This window comes from Balaenoptera physalus (genome assembly GCF_965194825.1).
Source record: "Balaenoptera physalus genome assembly, chromosome: 1".
NCBI lineage: Eukaryota > Metazoa > Chordata > Mammalia > Artiodactyla > Balaenopteridae > Balaenoptera > Balaenoptera physalus.
In genome coordinates, this window is record NC_138882.1 from 8545315 (window position 1) to 8566385 (window position 21071).

Here is a 21071-nt window from a genome sequence, read left to right on the forward strand (position 1 = left end):
GCACCTATCTTCTTCTTAGGCATTAGCCATCTTTACTTGTTATCAGGCCAGGGTCAGAGATTCCCAATCCAGTGAATTTTTGTTTGCAGAGGTCCCATCTTTCTACCTAATACCTTCTATGAAAAAACAACCAAGGCCATTACTTTCTTTCATAATAATTCATAATATGGTATTCTAAAGCACAATTCTAATAAGAGGAAATCTAATATTTTATTTGCCACCTCTGAACACTCAAGTCTGAATATACCAATACAAAAGAAACAAACTCTTTTTGTTAATTCATATCACATTCTTATGGCAAGTAGTTTGCTAAGCTTTGAAATATCAAGAAATATCTGATTGTATGGATGAAAACAATATATCTGTAATCATATTTGTGTTATCAGATATTGAAATTTACTTTTTTCTATTATTTATTTTGATTCATTTACATGGACTTTATATGTATTTGAACATTTACTTCACATTTAACAAATTTATTAATATTAAATTGTTTTCTTTATAAATGTTTTTATAGTATTAGAATATTTACTAAAAATCTTTGGTAAACTGTCTAAAACAAGGCTACTTATACTCTTTTTTCCTTTTTAGTAGGTTTTGAAGAATCTTTTTTATAACATATATTTTATGTATCAAGATTGTATTTAGTCTATGAACCATATATTTATATTTGAAATATGTGCAGATCTAGAAATAATAAAAAGTCATGTAAACCACGTAACATATGTGTCCATATGTAAAAAATCTGTAATATATTTGCTATCTATCTGTATGTGAGTATATCTATTATGTCTATCTATTATGCTCAGACAACCACTTATGGAAAAATAAAATCTCTCAGACAGCTAACTGGGAGGAAAGTTTATGATGCTATGATTTAAAAGAAGCTCCTGAATGTTCAAGGACAAAAATATAAAGTGTTAGAAAGGTCCAAGTGATTATGACTCACCAAGCTCCATCTCTTTCCTCCAATAATGTAGGTAAAATCTTCATGTAGAGAAGAGCCTTAGTTCAAGGTTAGGAAAGTATCAGGGGGCTCACGTGTGATTTGTGGATTCCTGAAAAAAAAAGGAAACAAGGCTATCATAGTTTGAAAAATCTGGATTTGGGCCCAAATCTTAGAAGAGGAAATATAATTCAGCAGGGTTGAATCTGAGAGTTTTCTTGCCTTTCTCAAAGACTCAGGGTCTAGATTTGGGATGTGAAAAGGAAAAAAAAAAAATCATTAATGAAAAATTCATGTAATTCTTATCAGAAAACGTCGGCAAAAAGTAGATGAACTCAATTCACATACCAGGAGTCTTTGCTCCTTTTCCTCTATCACTTCCCTAACATTGGAGACAGCGTATTGTAACGTCCTTCACTTTTTTAGCCCTGCCTCTGGTAGTGACAGTGTCATGTTGCTAGCTGTTGGGATGGGCACCATTCGTGGGTTTCTTTCTTTCTTTTTTTTTTTTTCTGAGATTTGCCTTTTCTTTTAACCTACAAGATAGTTACGCAAAAATGGAATCTCTCATGGGTAAAATCTTGTGCATATTATTAAATTGGAACCCTATCTTTTTATTCATAGACTATTTTTTAAAACAGAGCATATATCACAAGATACGTTCGAGCCTGATTTCTGTTCTCTGAAAGTCTTTATCATATATTTGTATTTCCTTAAGGACTGATTCCTTTTCTTCAAGAGAGAAGACAAATCTCATCAACATGAACCGACCACTGACATTTGCAGTGAAAAATTTACTGTCTCCAAAAAGCACTCCATACCCCCTGAGTTAGAGTCAGGGTTGTCCCCAAACACAAGGCAAGGCATTTTTCAACAGTATGACCTATTTATCTTTACAACCCTGAACCTCCATGACCTCATCCTAGGGAATATTTACAACTATCCGTGTGTGATTCTGGCAGAAAAGATTATCTATGTTCTTGTTGACGACCCTTGCTATGCAGTCAATATTGAAATTTGTGTGGCCTTTTGTAAAGCCAACATCACCTTCTTTCACTGAGTTTGGTGTTAGGGTGCATGCAGATAAGATGAGTTACTGTCTCTCCACACTTCACAAAACGCTCCTTGAAAAATATGGGCTCTTTTAAGGGTAAAACCTAGAATTTCTTAATAGTTCATGGGTCTAATACTCATACAGAATCATATTCTTCATCGTACTGTACTATAGATCCTAGGACAGCAAAGCTGGCATCTATGTGGCTCATGAAGGGCTTAGCATGGTGAGAGACACCTAAGACAATATCTCACGGTCCATTAGGGATCTGGGGATTGTAGTAACGCTTCCTGCAAATAATCACTCACTCTTAAGAGGCCTGAACCTTCTACACCTCTGTTCCCTACATTGCTTGATATCTATGACCTTAGTTTGGCAATGCCGTGTCGGGGTAACAATCACTTAAAAAAATCATGAATAACCCTTAACAAGGCTCTCACAGAAAGTACTCAGTTCCTAATCTGATTTTTATCCTACAATGAAGATGAAGGGTCAGTTGGGAGATTTTGGACTTTCTCATTAAATAGTCAGATAGCTCAAGGAATAAAAGTTGGGTTCTTTCAGAATCTACCAAAGGAAAAAAAAAAAAAAAAGAAGAACAAGAAGAAGAAATTAAATAAATTAGCACACTTAGGTAATTTATATCTTCAACTAACTTCATCAATCACTAATATTAGTGGGAAATATTGAAATATTTTAGGGCATTTTTTCCCATTGAGATATAGTTTTCACTACTTTGGGGTCCATTACAGTGATAAAATCCTGATGGAAATACTAGGGGAACACTTGCTCTGGCAAAAGAAAGATTTTCACTAGATTGGATTCTACTTTCTGGGGGAACTCTCTTTTCCATTGTTCTCTGCGGCTGGGGGTTCCTCCCTATCCAATAACCTCCTTGACCACACCTGATGCGGGCAATATACAGGAGGTTCATCTTAAGGTATGCTCAGTTTTACAACCTACGTAATGGTGGCAATAACTTTTGGCATCCAGGTGTTGGGTGTGCAAGTCTGTCTCCCCAAGAACGCTTGAGGGAAACGCTTAACAGAGTTCCTGGAATAAAAAGGCAATCAATGATTGTGTCTTTATCCTCCTTTTTAGATGAGAACCATTATTCCTAAGAAGTTGAAAGTAGAATGATGAACTCTTTTCAACCTCTTGTTATGTAGTATCTATCAATATTCTGTAATGATATTTTTTTTTTGTTTCAAGCCAGAAAAACCTCCAATTAAATATAGAGAAGTTGTAGTACAGCTGTAATATGAACTGTAACATAAAACAATGAAAGTATGAAAAGAGGTTAAGCAGTGTCACTTTAAAAAATTCTAATTTGAATTCTATAATTATAGGTGTCACAGAAGTTTTGTCACCCTTTTGCAACTTTTGTTAAGTAGAGAATATAAAGAGGTTTGCACTTACAGCAAGAAGATATGAAATTGCAGAGAGCAAAAATCTACAGAAATTTACTAGATAATACTGAGTAAAAAGAGAACATGTTATTGTAATGAAAAAATAAAACTAAGCTGTAAAATGAGACATACAATTCTCATTTTTAAAATGTGGCATTCTGTTGTATTTTTAAAATAGATTTGTAAATCCTAGAAAACACTGTGTGGTGTTTATAAAATTAGGTGTGTATAAAATACATTAGGATTCTAATGTATTTGCTCTGTTTTTAATTGCTCATGTGTTCCTTTGTGGTTTTCCACTGTAGCCCTATTGCCATTCAAGCAGCTAATTAACCTCTATTATTAGGAGCTTTCTCCACAAAAATACCCTCTGCTTTATATTTAATTACCTTTGCCAAATCCCAGAGCCAGGAGGCTTATAAGATGATAAGGGCAAATGACTATCTGTGGAGTGGAAAGCATATATTTTAGATGGAGTAAGTGCATATTTATCACTAAGGAATTATTTATTAAAAATAAATAATAATAAAAGCAGCTAAATTAAAAGATCACATTTAGCATTAGGTATCTTTCTTATAAAAATGTCTAGAAAGATAAGAGCTACTTAGTATATATCTAAAAGTATTTATGTTCTGTCAAGTCTTCATGAATTCTAAGAGGATTTTCAGTATAAAATATTAATTTCAAGCAAAATGGTAATGCATATTAATTTCATTTTTATCAAATGATTATTTATAATACTGTACAAATAGTTAAAATTGTTTAAAAACCCAGTCACTTAAAATACATAGAAACCCAGTATATGTATGTGCTTGTATACAACAAATTATTTTGATACTAATTTTGGTTCAGTAGTGAATAATTTAGTAGCCTACTACAACTCTCTATTAAGGAGAATGTTTTGATACATAAAGCTGTGCATATAATTGTAAGACAGGCATCACTGTATTTCCTAAAAAAGAATCAACATGTTGCTTCACAGTATGAAAGTTATATGACTTACTTGTAATAACGGTACATTTGTAATAATGCATTTGAAATTTATGTTAATAGACACTTATGGAAGAAAGTTACATAATAGGTAACAGTTACATAATAGTTAGGTATTTTATTATTTTTTTCTTAAAAGAATTACTTTGACTACAGTGTGGAAAATTATTATTAGTGTAACAGGTGGAACAGTGAGAGTAGGAAGGAAACACTTGTGGTAGTCAGTAGTGAGGGTGGATAGCGTGTTAGTGGTAGAGATATACAAACATAAATGTCAGATGTACAAAATATTTAGGAGGTAAAACTGATTTCATTATGTATCTGATACAGGAGATGAAAGAGGGAAAGTACGGTGAATGATTTCCAGGCTGGCTTGCGTAACTAGATGGAAGACAGTGGTCTCTCTGTTGGAGGAGCTACTGAAAAAAACTAAGTTATATTAGAAGGACATGAGTTTGGTTGGCAGGATGAATCTGAAGAGTTTCTATGGCTATGTGTCCCAGCTCTGGCTCAACATGATCATCAAATGAGAAGCTTTTAAAAACAAAACCTCTAAATATTCTGATTTAATTTTTTCTGAGATAGATCCCACATGTCGATTTTTAAAAGCCCATAATGATTTCATTGTTAGTCCCCTTGGAGAATCACAGACTAGGGAAGTCAAATGTAAATAACTGGATGTTGTATGAATGTAAACTTTCATACATACAGTTTTAAGTATTAAATTCTGTAGAAAAAACATTTGAATATTAAAATATGGAAAAAGAGATTCTGAAAGATTTATGGTAATAAAAACCCTTTTTCTAATAAGGAACCATAATATTTACCTGGAATTTAAATCAATATATTCATTTTTTTTGCCCTAAAAGATGTCAGTATTAGTTTTTCAAAATATTTTTCTCCATTAGTAATATTGAATATTGTGATTCATTTTACATAAATATCTGAGCATAGAAATGTTATTCTCTTCTGGCTTTAATGTTTTCTGTTTTAACTCCTAAATCTTTTTTCTTAGATTTTTCTTAGTATCTTCGTACTCTTCCTTTTCTTTCTTCATTAATGCTTTGAATAATTTAAAAATATTTCTTATAGCCCTATCATTTCCTATAATGTTCTTAGTAGATTCATAAATAAGCTATTGTTTCATAAATGAATTTTATATCAGTTACTGTTTTTGGAAATGCTTAACTTTACTCAGAATGACTTTTGTCAGATATTCTGTATTCAAAGAATGCCATAATATTTGCTATCAATGATAGTTGAAAACTAGTTTCCACACTTAATAAAAGAAATCTAATAGTTCTCATGCTTTGGATAAAATAATGTATCTTGCCAATGGAGTTAAATTACTTCATTTTGTTTTATCCATAAGTTCACCAATTATTTAATTAAATTAATAAATAAGTTAATATTATATCAGTTGGAAACCATAACAATCCCATTAAATAATCAGGAATTTATGACTGTTGAAGGAATTGCTATGAGATTGTAACTTTTGATCATATCTATATGATATATATACATATTGTACATATTGCACACATAATTCTTTAGAACTTTATATATAATATATATAACTATATATATAAAATATTTTAGAACATTATAAATGTATATGTATGTATATACATATTTATTAATAAGTAGGAGAAAACAGATTGCTTAGAATGCTATTTATTGGACATAATGCATATAGATCTGTTTTATAAACTAACATAAATGATTATGAAGGCAAAGATGAGAGGCTGTGTCATTGTCACTTGTGCATCCCTAGTGAAGAGTGCACGGCACAAAGGAGGTACAGAGTAAGTACCCTCTCTATTATACAAGGGTTGAGGACTAACTTACCAGTAGAATTTTATACTAATATGATACCATCAACATGAGTTTCAAATACAATTAATTCTTATTTTTTCCATTCAAAACTGACCCAAATTTTGGCATAAAAATAAGTATCTACTAAAAAATGAGTTTCTTTTCTACAGTGTGTACCTGTAATGATTTACCTGCCTTTATGGATCACAAAATATAATACTGCTATTATGAATACTTCACATGCCAATACCTTATGGATCAAAATGTAACTCAACTGACAATTTCTGAAAGGTCTATATAACTTTTTTCATGCCTATCATTAATACATTGTGATGTTAAGTCATTGGCAATGCAAATTCTTCATCATAAAATGAAAGAAAGATTAAATTGAATAAAAATGCAGTGTTAACTTTTAAAACCCATGTTTTAAAAATAAACATTCCACTGACATTTATGAGGCATCAAATAAAATAGTCTCAGGAGGATCATCATAAATGCGACTTCACAGGAGTTGAAGTCATAAATTCCTTTCCAAACATTTATGAGGCAAAAAAAATAGAAGGTAGTATTTGAGAAGGCTGGAAATTTTTGTGTGACAAGAATTTCTGATTTTTCTTTTTTCAATATACTCCATTATAAAGAAATAACAAGTTGAATTTTTACCTCAAACAGAAACAAAACTCCTATCAATATGAAGACATGTTTATTACGCTGCATTCAAATAATTTAACTGAACATAGTTCCACGATAGGAAGCTTTCTCAACATCAAACAGTATTTTCAAAGCTTCTTGTTTCTCTATGCCAGTCATTTAATATTGACGAACACCAACATGTGAATACCAGTCGCCCTTCTCCATTCATTCAGCATTTTCTAACAATGGCCAATGAAGGTTCATGAATGCCTAGGACAGTACCTTAGATCAGCCTTAGGCACTCTGTGAAAGGTCAGTCTGAAATTTTTAAAGCCTTGATCATTATGTGTATGACTTTTCAGTGAAATGTAATGGGTTTTGATGGCTCTCAACAAACTGACATTTAATCTTACTGACTGCTTATTAAAAACATGCATTTTCCAAAAATAGAATTGTTATGCCTGTAGCTTCATAGGATTAGGACCTAAAAATTAGGACCTAAAAATCAAATGTATTTTTATCAATTCTTACTTTAAGATATAGCATCCTGATTTCAATTTTGTTAGGAAAGCCTATCTACATTATTATACTTTTAAAAGAATACTTTTGATCTATTCTGTGTGTTTATTCACCCAAATGAATTCTATTACCACTTTATCAATTTACATTGAAAAATTACATTAACTTTGACATATTAATTTGTTAAGGATGAAATCTTCAGAATTTCAGAGCTTCAAGTTTAGAAAGATATATTTCTCCATTGATTTAGGTCTTATTTTATGTCTCCATTAATATTTTAACATTACCTTAATATAATTCCTAGATATTTGTTTTTAATTTATTCCTAAATATTGTTAATTGTGTTATTTTAACAAAGTATTTTTCTCATTATACTTTGCCATGAGGTTTTTCAGTTATGAAAAATAAAACTGATTTATATGCATTTACCTAGTTTCTTTTATCAGGTCACAATACTTTTTTTAGTTTTATTAGTTTTCTTTTTGGTTTCTTTTTTTTGGATTTTCTAGGTAAAAATGCCATAACTTCTGAAGGCAATGATAAGTTTATTTTTAAACTCATATCTTCTCTGTCTTTCACTGTCTCTCTCTCTACATATATATATATATGACCTTCTCTGATTTTTAAATGAGAGAACAGTATCCAATAAGATTTAAAAACATTGTCATTTGTAGCAACATGGATGGACCTGGAGATTATTATACTAAGTGAAGTAAGTCAGACAGAGAAAGACAAGTGTCATATGATATGGCTTATATGAGGAATCTAAAATAAACTGATACAAATTAACTTATTTATGAAACAGAAACACTCACAGACTTAGAGACTGAACTTGTGGTTACCAGGAGGAAAGGGTGGGGAGGAGGGATAGATCGGGAGTTTGGGGCTGACATGTACACGCTACTATATTTAAAACGGATAACCAACAAGGACCTACTGTATAGCTCAGGGAACTCTGCTCAACATTCTGTGATAACCTAAATGGGAAAATAATTTGAAAAAGAATAGATACTCATATATGTATAACTGAATCACTTTGCTGTACACCTGAAACTAACACAACATTGTTAATCTACTCTACTCCATAATGAAATAAAAATAAAAAAAAAAACAAGAGACATATCAAAAAGTAAAAAATAAAAATCCTGTCATTCCTGACTATAATTTTGTTGTTTATTTATTGCTCCATAACTAATCACCCCAAAAGTTAGTGGCTTAAACCTTAAAAAAATCATTTAATTACTTCTCACAATCTCTATGGGTCGGGAATTCAAGAAGGCCTTGGCTAGGTATTTCTCGCTTGGGGTCTCCAGTGTAGCTGTAGTCAGATGTTGGCTGACAGGAGCTGGATGGGGGTGGGAGGGGTATCAGTTAGATGGGGGCTGGCCAGTTTTCACTATCTTTTCTTATAGCCCTCCTTGTCATCTCTGACAAGGCTGGTTTGGGCTTCCTCTAGGTATCACGTCCTCAGAGCACTTAGCTTGCTTACTTGACACCTGAAGCTTCAAGAGTGAATATTCCAGACAGCAAGGCAGAAACTTTAATACCTTTCATGACCTAGCCATGAAAGCCAGAGTTCATCATTTCCAAAATACTCCATTTGCTGACCAATCAAAAGCTCATTTATATTCAAGGGAAGGAAGATAGATTCCACCTCGATGGGGTGGTTGTCATAACTGGGATCCACACTCAAAAAATATAACTTCTAGCATTTTATAAGATTTTTTGCTATTTTCTTTGAATACTCTTTATAATACTGAGGTAACTTTATTCTGTTTTAAGTTTATTTGAATATTTCATTACTTTTAATTAGAATGTATATTTTTTAAATTTTTTATCAGCATCTGTCAATGTGATAAATATGTTTATTTCATTCCAAGAAAATATTATGTTTGCCTTATGCCAGGCTCCATGATGGATCCTGGGTATATAGAGATGAATCAGGCAAGGTCTGTTGCATCTCAGTTGATCTCATCTCAATTGTCTCTATAACCACAAACCTACTGTCGGCCAGAGTCCTGCCTGACTATCTACACTTTGCTGAGTGTTTTCTCATACCTAGTCTACTCCCACCTTCTCTTCTCAAAACCTCAAGACTCCCAGTCCCAACCCTCAGTTAAAAATCTTGGTTCACCTACACTGTTGCATTTATCAGCAATTCTTTTCTCTTTATTGCTGAGTAGTATTCCGTTGTTCCACAGTTTATTTCTCTACTCTCCTGGGCTAGGCTGTTTTTTTGCTATTACTCATAAAACTGCTATGAACAACAAAAAAAATCTTGGCTTCTATTTCACTGAAAAACAAAACAAAACTTTTTATTATTTGTCAGTAGGCGTACACAGTATCATTTTATCACAAAATATTCCCATATAAGCCCTACTCCCATATTCTGTTTTCCCTACAGTAACAATGGGTGAATTCTTTCTGCTGCTCACTTTTCTTCTTCATTTCTCTACTAGATTCCATCCCTCAACTTACTCAAAAATGATGATCCTCCAATTAATTCCACTCTTTCCTACATTATGAAATTCTTTTCTTTTCTACTGGATCCTTCCTATCAGAATACAAATACAGTAAGGCATCTCCCATTTTTAAATAAAATTATATAAATCCATGTGTTCTTCCATTTGCTGCTCTGGTTCTCTTTATAGAGAAACACTGAAGGCCTTTACTAAAAGTTTTTCCTTTTTCTGATCCATTCACCTTTGGACCCACAGAAATATGTATTTTTCTCCATAGATGGCTAAAGCTGTTTTGTCTAGGTCAGCAATACGTTGCCGAATTCAATAGTCATTCTTAGTTCTCATCTTAACTTCACTGCAGTATTTGATACAGTGATCAACTTCTTGAAAGATTTTCTGCACAATTTAGACTCAGGAGTGGATTTATTTCTCATTAACTTATTTTGTCTTATGATCTACTTAAAAATTCAGGAGCTTAATCTTTTTGTGTGTAAGTTCCTAAACTTATTTGATAAACGATAATACTAAATTGAATATCAGGGACAAAACAATCCTTATGAACAGATGCATTTAAAACAAAACATGTTTATACTTAAACCTAAAATATAGTTAATATTCAGAATCCTCCTTTTTTTTAAGAAGCAAGATCTACTTATCAATATTCTGTAGGAAAATTCTGAACGCAGACTGATAATTTCCTCTACATTTATTTTCCAAAAAAAAAAAATCAAAATTAATCAATCCTTACATATGTCAGAATGCTGTATAAACACACATATACACACTTAAACATATGCATGCATATACAGGTATTCACATATTTATTTAGCTTTTTCTTTGTGTGTGTGCAATGCTTTTGTTAAAATTTGGTTTCATGTAAAATACCACTTCATAAAATCAGTTAAGAAGCTTTCTATGAATATCTCTAATCTTGATTAATTTCATTAATATAGAATTACTTGTTCTTAGAGATAAGTTAGCACTCCCCCATTTGCGTTCCAGTTGGGAACAAAAGGATTAGGAGTCATTCTGTAATCCATTCTCTCCCTTTATCAGGGACAGCCAGAGAAAATAAGAAAGATGATATAGTCAAATCCCCTTATAAGATGCTAACGATACACCTCCTGGAAAACATATAATGTTATTTCCTAGTGGAGAGTCATTATCTGGTCTGTCTAGGTTAGATTATGTTAAACCAACCCAGTAACTATGGATTTATGGGGCATGGATCCCTGAAATTTTCATGTAAGTGATGTAATTATTAGAGTAAACAATGGAGGTGTCTTATGACTGAGCTAGACCCCTTTTGTGTAGCAGGGACTACCTGTCTCACTCAGTGACTTCAGATGTTAAATCCAGGCCAGAAACCATTCACATAAGGCAAGAAAGGACCTGGGAGGTGGCACTGAAATCCTGAACTCCTTTGTGCTTTCCATTTGCCTTGAAATTACTCATATATATAAAATTATTAGAAGGCTTGGAATTGGTAACATTTCTGCTTCTGGTGTGTCTGATTTGACAATCTGGCACTTTCTGTTATTTTACCATTCCTGATGTCCACTTTTAATTTTGATATAATTGCAAGTCTTAAGAAAAGTACAAGATAGTGCAAGGAACTCCTGCATACCCTTTAACCAGAATTATTTATATTTTGCCCCATTCCCTCTTTCTCTGTAGAATTATGTATATAAATACACACATATATTTTTTATACTATACCTTTACACACATATATAGTTTATGTTATATGTTAAAATTAAATACAAAATGAAGACCAGACTTGAAGAGTCCCTGAGCAGACAAGACCAATTATGCCATATAAGAAAGTTAATTTAGCTTATTTTGCAAAATAAGTGAAACTTAAGTTGCTTCGTATAAATGCCTCTGAAAATCATAAAAAAAACTTAAGCTCTTCTCCAAGATTGGCATGAGGTAACATTTTTAACCAATTCCCTATCATTATGAAAACTCTATTCTACAACCAGTCATTATAAAGAATAAGCAGCCTCTGCATTCTCACTATATAAGCTGATCTATAACAATCTACCTCTGAGACTCATACCACTGTTGGTTTAGTGCTCCCAGTCAGCAAGCTGCTTTTATGTGCACAAAAAACTCTTAGTAATTAATGTTTTATTAATCTGGTGGTCTTAATTTTGCTTTATCTGGTAGCACCAGATACTGCAGTACCGCAGACAGACACCAGTGGGAAGAAGAGAATATGAGCTCTATAGGTAGGCCAATTTTACTGAGCCCTTTTCTTTTGTTTCTTCTCCTTTGTGCTTAGTCCAGTTTCATTTGCTCATAGGGTGCCATGTACGGGGAGGTCTTGCCCCCGTCTTCAAAGCAAAGATCCTTGAGCAAAAACCTATGCCCGATACCTCAGGTCACAGAAGTGCTGTGGAGACACTGCAATTCAACATGGCGGGGCCATGTCACCTTGACTGTTTTAAATGAATATTCTTCATTACTCTATTTCCTCTGTTGGAAAATTACCTACCCCTTTTGCATCATTTTCCCCCTACTAGGTGTTAGGATACTCATCCCTAATTTAGTCTACTTTAGAGTTAATTTTTACCCAGTAATTTGAAATATAAGTACCTCATGAAAGTCTATTTCCATTTACCTTCTGACACTTTGTGCTATTTTTGTCATACATGTCATATCTACATCTATCTATACAATATAAATATATAAATATATTATAATGTATATTACAGACACTAAGTTTTTCAGGGCAGATAATAATGATTTAAAACTATTAAATTTTATTAGGAAAAAATACAAATTAGAAAAAAGAAGGAACTAATTTACTTATAAGAAACAGTGTTTAAATGCTCTTCACAATATAAATTCCGATTATTCTGTGGTTAATATTTACAATTTATCTATATACGGAACATAACATAATTCAAGCTCTACCAAATAACGAAAATGTTTACAACTTAGATACTACAAATATAGTGTTAAATTTGACAGAAGGTTGAAGTGAGAAGGATGGGAAAAAGTGGTGTGTTATATTGGGGTGTTAACACATAGCACATGGAGATCAGCTGGGTGTTTTGCGTCCACCTAGTAGGGTGGGATAGGGAGGGTGGGAGGGAGGCTCAAGAGGGAGGGGATATGGGGATATATGTATATGTATAGCTGACTCACTTTGTTATACAGCAGAAACTAACACACCATTGTAAAGCAATTATACTCCAATAAAGATTAGAAAAAAGAAGTGATTAGTGATACTTATTGAATTTAATGTGATAAGACATAAATCCAAACAAAGAATGAATTATCAAGCTTTTTGTTTCTCAGAAGAGATCATGGAAGCTGGAGGTGTTTATCTTTCAAGCCTTATCATTTTTAGTGAGAGATTGATAGATATTACCTCAATTAGGCAAATCAGAAAATAGAAGCATAAGGACAATATTTACACCTTTGAAAATGAACACCAGTAACACTGAAGAGAAAACTGATTACAAACGAGTTAACTCTAGTAGTAGAGCTGGAAATAGGGAAACACTGGGGAGGAGACTGTTGATTCTCATGGCTTGTTACTGATTTTTCAAAAACTCTTGCCACGTATTTGCACTGGTTTTCTATCACTACTGTAACAAATTACCACAAATTTAGGGACCTGAAACAACACAAACTTCTTACCTTCTACGTCTGTGGTTTAGAAGTCCAACACACATCCCAGTGGAGTAAAATTAAGAGGTTGGCAGGGTTGTATTCCTCCCGGAGGTTCTAGGGAAGGATCCTGTTTCCTTGCCTTTTCCAGCTTCTACAGGCCACCCACCTTCCTTGACTCATGGCCCCCTTCCTACATCTTCAAAGCCAACCATGTTGTATCCCTCCAACCATCCTTCTGCGGTTGTAATTCCTTCTAACTCTCCCATTCGGCCTCCCTCTTCCACTTTTAAGGGCCCTTGTGATACATTGGCTCCACCTGGGTAATCCGAGCTACTGTTCTTATTTTAAAGTCAGGTGGTTAGCAGCCTTTATTCGCCCTTTCCATGTAAATTAACATACTCACAAGGGGATAGGATGTGAGCATCTTTCAGCAGGCCACTATTTTGCCTACCATAGTTTTAGTACTTCATGTGAATTTAAAAATAATGATATGAAAATAATTTGCTTCATTAATAATAAATTCACACATAACTGTTCTTAGCTTATCGCAGTATTTCTTAAAGTATGGTCTGCATCATGCAAATCACCTGCATCAAAAATCAACTGTAGTGTATCACGCTCCTGGGGCCACACCCAACTTTAACGGATGAGAACTTGGAGGATGGGTTCCAGTATTCTGGATTTTAACAAGAATCTTACATAATTTTAACACATAGCACATCAAAGTTTGAAGTGTACGGGTTCAGCCCACTGAGAAAGAGTTAAGGAAATGGTATCAGCTGAGGGATGTAAGAGGTAATGGGGCACAAACTAACTTGAACTATTTGTCCTTCAACAGGCAGCTTAGAATAGAAGAACTTAACATTTAACCAGTACCAAGATACTATTTCCTGGAAGAATACAGTGAATAATAAAGAGATTCAAACAGAAAGGACATGCAATGTCCTACACATAATACATTATTTCTAAAATGTTTAATAAATGAATCTTGAATGATGAACTAACCATTTAAAAAGCAAAAATAAAACACACAAAATGTATTCTGGGGAAGCCTGAAGATTCAAGAGAGAAATCTGAATAACTAGAGAAACAATTGATCCCAGTATAAATTAGTAACAAGGTATATAATTTTTTCTGAAAATTATTTGCTACTTTTTAACTTTATAATATACATTTTACTTAGTATATGTAGAAACTTATGCTAAATAATTTGTGTCATATAAAATATATATGTGTTTTAATTTATAAAAAGGAGCTGGTGAACATTTTAAATAGTAATATTCCTGTTTCCTCCTTTCTTGTTTATGCATGAAAAGCCTGGCCACAGTAACTATACTTAATAACAATCATTAATCACCTACTGGCAGACACTAGTAATAAAAGCAGAGTACATGGGAGGAATTTCACAGTGACACTGGAATAGTCCTGGAACTTCAAGTTCTTTGAAGTGATGGAAAAGTTCATAAAGACATTGAACGCAGAAAAGTAAAAATGCAACTTTAAAAAGCTACCAAGTCATAAAGGAAATGTGTTTCTTCATTTATCCTTCTGGCTCTCTGCATCTCTGTTGCAGAATTTGTAATGGCTTTAAATTAGTGCCTCTGTGACCAACTCTAATTTTTCTCCCTGAACTGTTATATGCTTAAGGGCAGAGATTATATCATGTATTTTGTGTGTGTGTGTGTTTGTGTGTGTGACTCTAGTGCCCAGCAGAGGACCCAGCATTTAATGGATGTTGAAGAAAGGTCTGTAGCATGTTCGTGAGAGACCAAAAGAAAGGGCACAAAGGCTAATTTTTAAAAGCTCTTTCTAAAATGACTTTCTTTTTCAAGAATAGATTTCATTTACTTAACCAAGGCAGCTGTACATTCTCATTTGTTGGTTTGTTTAGTTGTCACTATTTCCCACCACAAATATTGCAAATTAATTGAAGGCATATATTAATAATTGTATAAATGCAAGAGGAATATTTTTCTCATACAGTTTTTTTTCTTATACGGCTTACAAAGCATGGAGAATTTTACTTCAATAACTCATTAAATTAATAGATTATTTTAATGGTATAGACTCATATTAAAGAAGCCAATATATTACTAAGTAGGATTACCTGAAAGAAGCCTAATCCTGCAAATACATTTCCAGGGAGGCAAAAAATCATAATGCTCAGAATTTTAGAAAGAGATTATTAGGAGTTCATGGTCCTAATAATCTGTAGATAATACGATTTTCTTGAAATCTATGTATTACAATGCATTGATTGAAAATAATATTTTCTTATATTTAAGTTTACACAATACTTGAAAAAATAATCAGATGTGCGGATAGAACAAGGAACTCTACTCATAACTACCCTTTGAATGTACAAAGTTAGCTCAATCTCAGCAAACTTCAAGTTTTCTTATGATTTTTCCCACCAAACCTGTCTATCTTCCAATATTCAATATCTCTGGAAATGGCCCATCACTCCACCATTCTGCAGGCCAGAAACCAAGACTTGTTCTTGACCTCATGCTTCACACCCAATCTGCTCCTGAACCCATCAACTGTACCTCCAAAATACTCTCTCAGACTTACAGTTATTCTCTATTTTTATTACCATCATTATCCTAATTCAATTTTTAAATAACTTTGACCTGAACTACTTTATTTCCTCATATACTGGTCTTTCTCCCTCTACATTTGACCCCTACTAATCCATTTTCCAGACCACAGCCAGAATAATCTCACCAAAACACGAATCTAGTCTAGTCTGTGGTGATCCCCCTAGATCTCTTCTCCTAGGGTAAAGCAATTGTTTATTTTTCTATGCATTTGCATGTTAAAATAATTAAAATAATATGATGGATATGCATATAGACTATCGGCCTTTATTTGTTTGTATTTACATAGTATTCTGTGTTGAGCATTTTGAGGACATTATAATTTTTACAAAAAGCTATTAGTGATGGCAATGTTGATTATATTTGCTAACTTTAATTGAATGGCTTACATGTGCTAATGCAACTAATACTCCCAACAAACCCATGAATGAGGAACTATTATGATCTACATTTATAGATGAGAAAAGCAAGAAAAATACAGACATTCAGTGCTTTCCCAGAGTTAATGAAGAGGCCAGGATGTGAACCCAGTCCAGAGCCTGAGCTATAGTACTTGTTCAGTTTTTATGTGTGTAATAATAAATTAAGACTTCTTGGGGGAAAAGAAAAAACTTACCATGTGAAGTTATTTTGTAAATATTTTTATTATTCAATTTTAAAACTCATCTTTTTATTATTAGTACTTATTTAATTATAAATGACTCTGAAACACTGTGATCCCTTGCAAGTCCTTCCCTTACAAACTGAAATGTTCTTATTCATAAAATGCTTATTTCCAACCTATTAAAGTCAATTAAAAAAAATCCATTTTCCTATCCTGGAAGTAGAATAATGGAAATAGGCTTAACATCTCAGGGCAGGCTGTGGTTACAACCACATTAATCAATCTGCACAAAAGTACATCCAACTCTTGGTCTTATAAATCCTATTCCAGAGACACTTGTCACCTGCAAAGAAAGGTGAACATTCTCCCCTACCTTGTGCTGTTGTCACAGTGATCGAGACAAGGGGTCAGGTTGCATTATAAGGCACTGCTGAGCTGGCGTTTGGTGTGCTGTAGAGGCCACTCTTGGCTCTGTTCTGGAACACTGATATCTGAGACATACGTATGTATCACTAAATCACCCAAAATATAACTTGCATTTCTTAGCATCACTGTTATTATATGTCTTCTCGCTACAGTTTTATCACAAATATAGAGAAAGACTTGTCTCACAATTACCATCTTCCTTTTCTTCTATGCTTTGTTGTACATCTAGCTGACTTCATGAAGTCTTGCTCCAAAATAATGTGTTTTCTTCCTGAATATTCTACATTCTGCTGTTTTCAAATTATTTCAACTGAAAGTTGGTGAGGAAAGAGGTTACAGGATGAAGGAAATTCTGCTCAGACCAGGTATAATCCATGAAGGTGACGCAACCTTGAATTGTAGGGACAGCGTTTCTTCATTTTGCTGATACTTGATACAATTTATTCTCTGCATATGCATATGTTTTCTCAGCTTTTTCTATTTGCTGGGAGCTAAACCCACAGCTCTGCAGGAAATATGTTATTCCTGCTAGAGATTCATTACTACCTTAGGTGGATCACTTGAGCTATTCATGGCTTCTTTCCTTCTCGCAGGGTCCAGGTATCAAGTGGGAAATTGAACCTCCTTTCTCAGGCTGGGAGGAAACTGTGTACTTAAGAGTTGCCAGTCTCTTCATTTCTATGCAAGCTATTTTCCAAAAAGGAAATACATAGGACCACTTCCTGAGATATACATTCTGTTGCCAGCACATCAAGCAGAACTTTTGGTTGTCAGGCTCCCCACTGACTCAACAAATTTACTTTGTTGATTTCAGAGGGAGAGGCTGAAAATTGATGAATCCAATATGTAAAAAATATATATTTTTAAAGTTACCAGGATGATACTTTTTGTCTGTCTTTTTAAAATCATTATATTCAGTTTTAGTTTGTTTCGTTTTAAGGGGGGAAGAGGACACATCTATTCTCCCTCATTATTTGATTTTTATGTAAAATTAAAGGAGGGACAAAATTTGTTCCGTCTATGTTTTAACTTGGCAAAATGAATCTGCCTTGTCTGGGATTTGATATACCATTGGCTAAAAGAGAGCCACTTTAAATTTACATTAAAGTTCAGAGAGTGAAATTCAGGAGTTTAGATTCTTAGATCCTAGTCCTTGAAGACATATCACTTCACAAAAGGCAATTTTTCCGTATTTGTAATGAGAGAGTCATCATTTAATGTGAGGCAACTTTTCAATGAAGACGATATGAACGTTATTTAAGTCAGAATATTAGCTACAATAATGCACTGTACAAGCTAGAAAATGACAGAAATTATAAACAGACTAAACTTGCTCTGATTTACTACTGACAGGAAGATTCAGACACCCCTATAATGGGACTTTTCAATCTGAGAATTGCAATTCGTTAGACAGGAGAGTTGGGTACAGAATGAAAATTTGTAATGCTAAGGAGAGGAAAGTAGGGGAATTGAAAGTCATTCATCATTGTAACACTTCCCTGTAGACTAAGCAGAGATAAAGGATTCTGTTCACATAAGAATTTCCAGTTTTTGAAAAGCTAAGTTGTTTCTCTTCTACAATATTATATTGGAACTCATGAAGTGTTTGCAGATAAAAGTGATAGAGTTTAGGAGTTTATGAAAAATAGTCCCTGTGATTGCCCACAAGTGAATTCTGCACTGTAAAAACGAATAATATGAGGAAATAGTTTCTTACAATGTCAACAAATATTTATCTCACATGTGATCCACGTGACCACAGAAAACTGTGTCAAGATATGAAATAATGTTAGCCCACGTAGCAAATTTATGAAGTACACATTATTTATGTAGTAAACTGTGGCTTCCCTTTGCCATTCCATGAATATAAGTTTCCTTGTTTTATATTTTTAAGTTGTGTTTCTGTTTCCCACTGAACAGGGTTCTCTGTATTAATTTAGACTCAGAAGTCAAGAGGTCAAATTTTAAAATTTCTTTTTGTTCAATATATGTTTACCTTGTGCAACCATACTCACATTTGCCATTCATGCTTTGGCATAAGCAGTCTATGATTGATGAACTTTTAATTTTTAAGCAACCCATCTGTGGAAATGAACTGTGAGGGTCATAGATATCCTAGAATCCTTACTGAAATTCTGTGCAATTTAAAATTCTTCAGAAGTCATTAAATTAGAGAAGCCTTCAAATTCACACACATACGCACGCACACACGCACACACAGGCCAAAATTCAACTAGTTCACAAAAAGAAACACTAGACAAGAAAGACTGATTAGCTGGATTCTGATTTCTTTTTAGCTTAAAGTGCACAGCTCACTGCTGATTTATAGCAAAGGCAGTTTCACAATCTCATTACATCGACACATCTTTTATGGTAAATAAGTAAGTATAAAATTTAAGTTGGTCTTGCTGTCAAAGAAAGATAATGTTTATATCTGTTATATACTGGAGTTTTGTTTCTAAAATCAGTATGGCTAGTTGACAGATAGAGATCTTAGACTGAAAGACTTAGTTTTGATTTTCAACTCCATCTCAGAAAAGACAAGAGAGAAGTGTTGGCAAGGATGTGAACAAAAGAGAATTTCTGTACATTGTTGGTGGGGGAGTGTAAATTGTTAGAGTGACTAGGTAAATCAATATGGAGATTACTCAAAGAACTAAAAATAGAACGGCCATGTGACCCAATAATCCTTCTGGGTATCATCAAATGACATGAAATCAGTACTCTGAAGAGATATCTGTGTTCCTATGTTCACTATAGCATCGCTCACAATAGCTAAGATGTGGAAACAACCTAAATGTCTGTCAATGGACGAATGGATAAAGAAAATATTTTTCTATATAGTATGCTATAAAATGCTACATTAAATTAAATATATATGTATATAATATTATTTAGTCTTAAAAAAGAAGGCTATCTTGCCATTTGTGACAACATGTATGGTCCTGAGGAAATTATGCTAAATAAAATAAGCCAGATATAGAAAGAAAAAAACTGCATGATCTCACTTGTATGTGGAATCAAAAAAGGCAAATACACAGAATCAGAGAGTAGAATGGTGGTTACCAGGAGCAGGGAGGTTGGGGACATGAGGAAAGTGTCAAAGGGTACAAGCGCAGTTATTTAGGATAAATAAGTCTAGAGATCTAATGTACAACATGGTGACTATTGTTACTAATACTGTATTGAATACTGGAAGTTTGCTAAGAGAGTAGATTTTGGGTGTTCTTATCACACATAAACACACACAAAAATGGTAACTGTGGTGAGGAGATAGTATGTTAGCTTGACTGTAGTAATTATTTTACTATGTGTGTGTATGTATGTGTATATATATATATATATATATATATATATATATATATATATATATATATATCTATCTCAAATTATCATGTTGTACACCTAAAGTACACACAATTTTTATTAAAAAATAAAATTAAAAAAATAAGGCAACCCTTTCCACTCCAACCATTCAAAAACATCCCTGTGATTTCCCTGGCATGACTTTCTTCTCCAAGGTTGAACCACATCCCTAAATTACTTTCTTCCTGTTTTCTTCTTCAACCTTAGATGGCTGATCACTCTATTCTTAACTTGCCTGATTTCAGTCCAATGTTTAAATGATTTTTTCAAATTCAAAATAGCTATAAGTATTTGTATATTTAACCATTTCAGGAATGCTAGGACATATTAAGAGAGCATTTGTAACACACATCTGCTTATAAAAACATATGAGGAACTGTCATTTTATTTTGTACATTACAAGGTGTTTCTCATAACCCTACAAGATAAAAGACAGTCAAACTGATACTTAGACAAGTGGGAGGAGCACAACATTCATTTTGGTGCCTCAAATTACTAACCACCATTTAAATGATAAACTGTAATCTGCGGCAGAACATAAAAAGTTTAAGATACTTGATATGCAATGCAGTATGAGATACAGAATGCAGAACCACGATCCTGTATTCAGGCTTTTAAAT

At 33.3% G+C, this 21071-nt stretch overlaps 1 long non-coding RNA gene across 1 annotated transcript in view; it reads right to left on the minus strand.

Annotated features, from left to right (window-relative positions):
- LOC309644625 overlaps nt 1-20432 on the minus strand; it is a 35027-nt gene extending 14595 nt beyond the window's left edge. The window contains exon 1 of the long non-coding RNA XR_014254525.1: nt 950-20432. This is a non-coding gene — a long non-coding RNA (uncharacterized lncRNA). The remainder of the gene's footprint in view (nt 1-949) is intronic.
- Between the last annotated feature and the right edge of the window lie 639 nt (nt 20433-21071).